Genomic DNA, 7,589 nt, shown 5'->3' with positions numbered 1-7,589 from the left:
CACCTGAGGTTGCTTGAAACAAATGCAAAAAAACTTGAGGTAAAAAATAAGAACACCCTTCCAATGTACAAATGCATCCCAGTTTCAATTATTCACATTCACGAGAATGATTCACATATATCCCACATTAGCAAAATTTCACCTACTCTCACCTAAAAATTGACTCATCAAAACAAATTAATATCAATATTAATAACTAAGAGACTTGTTCCTGATATCCGGCTGGAGAGGATGATATTACTCCATATCGAAAAAAGGGTACACCCTCTATGATATTATTCCTAATAGTCAGGGGGTAGAGGATGACATTATTGAAACTATCACAGTGAATGTCCATTCCTTCGGTCATTTTGTTCCTTATATCCAGAGTGGGAGAGGTTGATATGACTCCCAATTTTGCAAGAAGTGTACAACGCCGAATATAGTTCCTAACATCTAGGTGGGAGAGGATGATGTCACTGCCCATATCGCCTGAGTTGTAAAACGCCTTCGATATTTTGCCTACGATCCTGAGGGGAGAGGATGATATTACTCCCAATATCAAAGAAGATGTACACCCCCTGTGACACTATGCCAATGTGCACTTTGGGAGACGATGACATTACACCCAATATTGCAGGGGATGTACACCACCTTGGGATATTGTTCCTTATATCGAGAGGGGGAGATGTTATTGCTCCCAATAACGCAGGGACCGTGACTGTACACCCCTCCTGTGTTATTGTTCTTTTTTTTTTTTTTTGAGATGGAGTCTAGCTCTGTCGCCCAGCCTGGAGTGCAGTGGCGCGATCTCGGCTCACTGCAAGCTCCACCTTCCCGGGTTTACGCCATTCTCCTGCCTCAGCCTCCCGAGTAGCTGGGACTACAGGTGCCCGCCATCTCGCCCGGCTAGTTTTTTGTATTTTTTAGTAGAGACGGGGTTTCACCGTGTAGACCAGGATAGTCTCGATCTCCTGACCTCGTGATCCACCCGTCTCGACCTCCCAAAGTGCTGGGATTACAGGCTTGAGCCACCGCGCCCGGCCTATTGTTCTTAATATCTTAGGGAAGAGAGGATGATACTACTCTCAATATCGCAGGGGGTGTACACCCACCCGGTGATATTGTTCTTAATGTACTCCACCTCCGTCCACCAGGGATATCGTTTCTAATATCTAGGGGAAGAGAGGATAACATTATGCCCAATATCGCAGGGGAGTAGACACACCCTCTTTGATGTTGTTCCTATTATCCAAAGGTAGAGACGATGATGTTACTGGCCATATCGCAGGGGGTGTACACCCTTCTGTGATTCTTTTTTGGACATTCAGTGGGGGAGAGGATAACATTAATCCCAATATCGCAGAAGGTGTACAGACCCCTGTGATGTGGCTCCTAATGTACAGGGGAAAGAGAAGAATATTGCTTTCAATATTGCAGGGGGTGTCACCACCCTGCCCCCCATATATTGTTCCTAATATGCAGCGAGGTGGAGGCTGAGAGCACTACCAATATCCCAGAAGGTGCACACACACCTGTGATGTAGTTCATAATATTCAGTGGGAAAGAGGCTGATTTTACTTTCGATATCGCAGTGGGTGTGCACCGCACCCAACCCCGGGGTATCGTTCCTAATATTCAGGCGGGAAGAAGATGACATGGCTGACAGTATCGAAGGGGGTGGACAGCTCTTCTGTGATATGGTTCCTGATATCCAGGGGGTGAGTGGATGATTACTTCCACTAAAGTAGGAACCATGCAGCCACCCTGGGATTTTGTCCTTAATAAACACAGGGGAGTGGTGACATTACTACCAATATTGCAAGGGGTGTACACCCTCCTGTGATATTGTTTCTTATATCCAGGAAAGGAGAAGATGGTCTTAGTACCAACACTGAAGGGATGGACAGCCCCCATGGGATATTGTTCTAAAGATACAGGTTGAAAGAGGATGAGATTCCATCCAATATAACAAGGGGTGTACACCCCGCCTGTGATATGAGTCGTAAAACCTAGAAGAAGAGAGAATGACATTGCTTCCAAAAACACACGAGGTGTACACCCACCCTGTGATATTGTTCCTGTCATCTAAAGGAAGAGATGATGATACTACTCCCACTACCGGAGAAGGTACACACCCCCCTGTGATATTGTTCCTCATAACTTGTGGGGGAGAGCGTGATATTACTTCCAACATGACAGGGGCTTGACACCCAGTCTGTGATATTGCTCCTAATTTCCAGTAGGTAAAGTATGATGTTCCTGCCAAGAGAGTAGTGGCTGTACAGCCACCCTGTGATATTTCTCTGAATATTCAGGGAAACACAGGACGACAGTAACCCAAATCTCCCAAAAAGTGTACACCCATTGTATGATATGGTTCCTAATATCCGGAGGTGCAGAGGATGGTATTGGTTCTCCGATCGCAGGCTGTTTACACACAACCTAGAAAATTGTTCCTAATATCCTGAAGAAAGAGAGACTGCTAATAATGGACACACATTGCAGGGGGGAGTAATTGGCTCTTACGATCCACATCGCAGGGGGTGAGACCCTCCCGCGATATGAGGAGTAATAGCAACCCCCCTTTCCACTGGCTATTACGATCACATCGCAGGGCCTTTCAGGACACCAGCCCTGCCCCAACCTTGACCCAGACAGTGGGTGTCATGGGACTACCTCAGGGTGGGTGGCAGCTCAGCTCGAAGGTATCTCTGCTGTCAAAGACCAACTGTTCCTCCTAGTTTGAATCTGACCACAGGGTCTCTGTTGGTGAGACAGGTGACCATGAGGCAGACACCCTGAAATCTAGCACGACAGAGCTCAACGCCCCATGAGAGGCACCATAGCACGCAGACTTTGCAGACATACTAGGGAAGGCCACAGCAGGCCCTGAGTGAGGAACAAGCTGACCAAGATCCTAGGGTTCTGCCACACAGCCCTTAAGCCAGGGACTGGAAACGGTTTCCCTAAAGAGCCAGGAGTCAGCTTTTTCAGCTTTGCCAACTGATCTTTGCCTCAAGGATGTAACTCTGCCATGGCTGCACCACAACAGTCTTCTGCAGGTGGCCTGTGAAGAGATGGGCATGACTGCAGCCCCATCAAACTTTACTTATGGACATGGAAGCTTCTCAGTGTCATGAAGTGTTAGTTTTTTGTTTTTGTTTGTTCAACCATTTGGAAATGTAAAATCCATTCTTGATTCACGGGCCACAAGAACAGGCAGGGACAGGCTGCCCCTGGCCGACCTCCGGAATGAGCTTAGAGAGGGAAATGACAGGCTGGGCCAGCGCAGCCTCTTACAGTGGATTCGCTGCAGGAGGGTCCTTCTTAGCAACCACTTCTCATCCTTCATCTTGGCTTCAAGTGCAGTTCAGGTGGAGAAAGAGAGAAAGAACTGGCCTCAGCAACAAGGAGGAAGGAGATGCAGTGTCAAGCAGACATGTGGATCCATCACACTCAACATTCACACCAAGCGGAGCACAGGCAGGACCAGCCCGGGGGGAGGCCAAAGTGGAGGCTCTCTGGGGTGGGGGACCTCTGGGTGGGCAAGATTCTCTACCTAAAACTCATATAGAAGATCTACACAGCAGTAGTTACAGAAAACACACACTAAGAAAAAGGCCAAACTAAAAATAGGACACCAAGTTTGGCCAAACGAGTCTCACAAGTCAGTAGGTAAAAAAGCCCAGGGGGGCCCACCAGAGGAGCTGGGGTCGGTTCCTGCCTGCAGTGGGTCTGGGACACCCCATTCCCACAGATGAGGACCCAAGCTTTGGGGAGGAAGCTGTCAGAGTCACCCTGTTAGCTGTTCAGAGCTGGAGCCACAGAGCAGGTGAGGAGCCCTGGCCACGTCCCCGTGTGCGCTGAGAAGCTGGGGTGGGGGCACACCCCCAGGGGCCGATGCAAACAGGGGACCACGGGCCCTCCTCCTGCCCAGAGCATGCTCAGCTCCCAAGGGACCACCAAGGCCTGGAACCCAGGGACACATCACCTGACCATCATGCCCAGGCCTCCTGGATCATGCAATGTCCAGTATAGGCAGGCCGTCTGGGCTTGGGGCCAGGACAGGGGTGGATGGTCCTGCTAGGCAGGCCTCCTTCTCCCTACCAGCTGGGCTGGTTGCACTGTAGTTTTGGTTCTGGCAACATATTGCTGCCCACTTTGGCCACACCAGTCCCCGGCTCCCTGGCTAGGCTCAGTGATGTCCAACCTACCTACACAGGCCCCACACACCCAGTGCCCTCTAGGCTCTGTCAGCCAGGAGGACCCATGCTCATCCCCTGAAGTTTCCATGGGAGCCTGCATCCCACAGGGACCCACAGTTCAGGGCCAACCTCCATGGGGGCCTCTTGATTGTGGTGGTAGGGGTGGGGGGAGTTGACCTCCTGGAGTGCAGTGGCACAATCTCGGCTCACTGCATCCTCCACCTCCTGGGTTCAAGCGATTCTCCTGCCTCAGCCTCCTGAGTAGCTGGGATTACAACCATATGCTACCACACCCAGCTAATTTTTGTATTTTAAGTAGAGACGAGGTTTCACCATGTTGGCCGGGATGGCCTCAATGCCTTGACCTCGTGATCCGCAGGTACAGGGCTTTCCCCCAACCCCCCGTGGCTTTTTATGTCCTTGAAAAAGAACTAAGACAACTGAAATGTGCCACTAAGCCCAGTTAATTATTTTCTCTTTTTTTTTTGAGACCGAGTCTCGCTCTGTCGTCCAGACTGGCGTGCAGTGGTGCGATCTCGGCTCCCTGCAAGCTTCGCCACCCAGGTTCACACCCTTCTCCTGCCTCAGCCTCTGGAGTAACTGCTGTGAGCCAGCGTGCCCAGCATTATTTTATTTTTTCTAGAGACAGGGTTTCACCATGTTGCCCAGTTTGTTTCACGTTGTTTTCATTCGGGCTGGTTATGAACTCCTGGGCTCAAGCAATTCACACACCTTGGCCTCCCAAAGTGCTGGGATTATAGGCCGAGTCACTACCCAGACTCTATATCATGACTTCTTTCATGGCGAGTCAGGTGACTGGAACGAGTGTAGCCTTTACCACATCTCTATATTCATAGGGTTTTTCTCCAGTATGAATTCTTTCATGGAGGTGAAGGGAACTGAGACGACTGAAGGCTTGGTCACATTGTTTACATTCATAGGCTTTCTCTCCAGTATGAGTATTTCTATGGTTACAAAAGGAACTCAAATGACTAAAGGCTTTGCCACATTGTTTACATTCTTAGGGTCTCTCTCCAGTCTGAATGCTTCCATGGTCATGAAGGGAAGTGGAACAGCTGAAGGCTTTATCACATTTGGTACATTTATAGGGACTTTCTCCAGTGTGAGTCCTTTCACACGTCTTAAAATAACAAGAAAATCTGAATGTTTTCCCACATTTCTTACATTCCTAGGGTTTCCCTCCAGTGTGAGTTCGTTCATGTATTAGACAAGAACCAGAAACAGTGAACGCTTTACCACATTGTTTACATTTATAGGGTTTCTCTCCTGTGTGAGTTCTCTGATGTCTTTCAAATGAATTGAGAAAATAAAATGCTTTCCCACATATCATACTTTTATAACTGGATTTCCACTGTGCGTTATCCTGTGTCTTCTAACACCTGGAACAGAAACGAAGAATTTCCCACACTGTTCACATTTATATTGCTTCTTTCCATATGGTTTGTATCCTGAGTGAACTAGGACGTGCCTGTTAAGGAGGGAATGATGTACAAAGACTTTTCCACAAACACTACATTCACATTGTTTTAATCCAGTAGAAATGTTCTCATTCAGATCAAGATTTGGAATTTGGCTGACAACTTGTCCATACTGACTACCGTCTTTGCTTTCACACAGTCTCTGTACCACATGATTTCTGTAAAAAAAATGACAAGCACATTATTATTGGTTGGTTTAATAACTTTCTACTTATTACTAGGTCTTGGACTTACACTGCTACCAATACCAAGGAAAATGCATTATTATTATTATTATTTCTTTTTTTGCCAGATCGAATTATTTCAAAGTAAATGGGTTACTACTGAAAACACAGCTACCACCTGCATGGCTATGACCAAATTAGTAACATTCATGTACACAATTTTGTAGTGCTATTTTCTTTTTTTTTTTCATTTTATTTTTATTAAGCACTACATAACACATTGCATGTTACATAATACACTGTATAACCCTTCTAGCAGGGGTAGATGGCCATAACTGAGTTATTTTTTTCATCAATCAGGAAAATGCTTCCTTAATCAATGTTCTCCAAACCCTTTGACACATAGTAACGATTAATTCCAGAGATGCGCCTATCTCTTTCTATCAGTTTCCAGTGATACCCAAGATGAGCAATCCTTTTTCCTTGCCCCCGTTAGTGAACCTCGATGTACGCAGTAGCCAGTCCTGGAAAAAACAAGCACACGCCCATGACGGCGAGTCGGGGAGTACCTCGAACCACATCTCTGCCCCGTTACCTAGGCCCAAACCCTACTTCTGGGTCAGTGCTATTTTCAAGTAAACGGTTTTCCAAACACTTACTGCTACACTGAAGTACGTTACATTTTGGGTGGAAGTTTTCTAAAAAAAAAAAACAAAACTGCAAGTGACTCTTATTTGTTTTGATTGCTTGTTTTTCAGTTCAGAACATGCTAAGATTCCTTCAGAGGACTTTATTTCCTCTTCTCAGTGCAAATTATCTTATATCTTTCCCAGGTTTTTCAAAGTGATCTTCAATATTCTGGTCTTTCCATTTGTTTCCTAAAATGCAGACCCACAACATTATCACAAATTATTACAAACTACAAAAACATTACTAGATTTAATGTTCATTGTACACAATGCCCATGCCTGATTTCTTCACCAAATCATTCCCTTGCCACGTTCCAAATCACAAACAGCACTGATGATAGGGAAATGCTTCTGTAATTAAGTGAAATGTGTTGTCATTCTCACCTACAGAAGCCAGGTTCCTGCAGGTTTCCTGCATCACTTCTCTGTAGAGATTCTTCTGAGAAGAATCTAGCAAAACCCGTTCCTCCTGAGTAAAGTTCACAGCCACATCCTCAAAAGTCATGGAGTCCTAGAACATTCCACACATGTGGATAGAAGGATGGGTGAGACTGACAGCACTGGGAATCTATACTCAATCAATAAGCTGTTTACATGATTCTAAAATTTTCAAGCATTTATTCTATGACTCAATTGTCACAACTCTTACTCTGTTCACACATACTCCCTCCCACACAGCAGTACTAATGCTAGAATTGAACTATTCAAAAACGCAAGAGCAAACTAGAAACACCCATCTCATTAGAGTCCAGGGAGTAAGATGTGCTGCTAGGAGTTACCTTTCAACTTCACTTTGTACATTTCTATTATCTGTCATAATAAAGTCCTACCTGATGCGCTTAAGGGAGTTAATATTACCAGTCCTGAGACTACTTATTCTTAAAACCACCTGCTCGCAAAGTTGCATCTTTGTTTGTATTAGTAACTTACATTTTGAAAAGGATTCCATGAACCCAAGTACTAAGAATGACCCACTGCATCTAAATGGCTTATGCAATATATTTGCCAAAACTTTTTCTGCGAAGGTCTATTATTTTGTGTCACTGCAGT

General features: G+C 45.9%; 1 pseudogene across 1 annotated transcript; it reads right to left on the bottom strand.

Annotated features, from left to right (window-relative positions):
- Positions 1-6,087: 6,087 nt before the first annotated feature.
- LOC117091502 lies at positions 6,088-6,431 on the bottom strand (annotated as a pseudogene). Its single transcript, XR_004440440.1, has one exon. The product of XR_004440440.1 is annotated as an NADH dehydrogenase [ubiquinone] 1 alpha subcomplex subunit 1-like (transcript).
- Positions 6,432-7,589: the final 1,158 nt, after the last annotated feature.

Source organism: Trachypithecus francoisi, unplaced genomic scaffold (genome assembly GCF_009764315.1).
Source record: "Trachypithecus francoisi isolate TF-2019V2 unplaced genomic scaffold, Tfra_2.0 Contig01292, whole genome shotgun sequence".
NCBI lineage: Eukaryota > Metazoa > Chordata > Mammalia > Primates > Cercopithecidae > Trachypithecus > Trachypithecus francoisi.
This window is presented reverse-complemented; position numbering and strand designations above follow the sequence as displayed.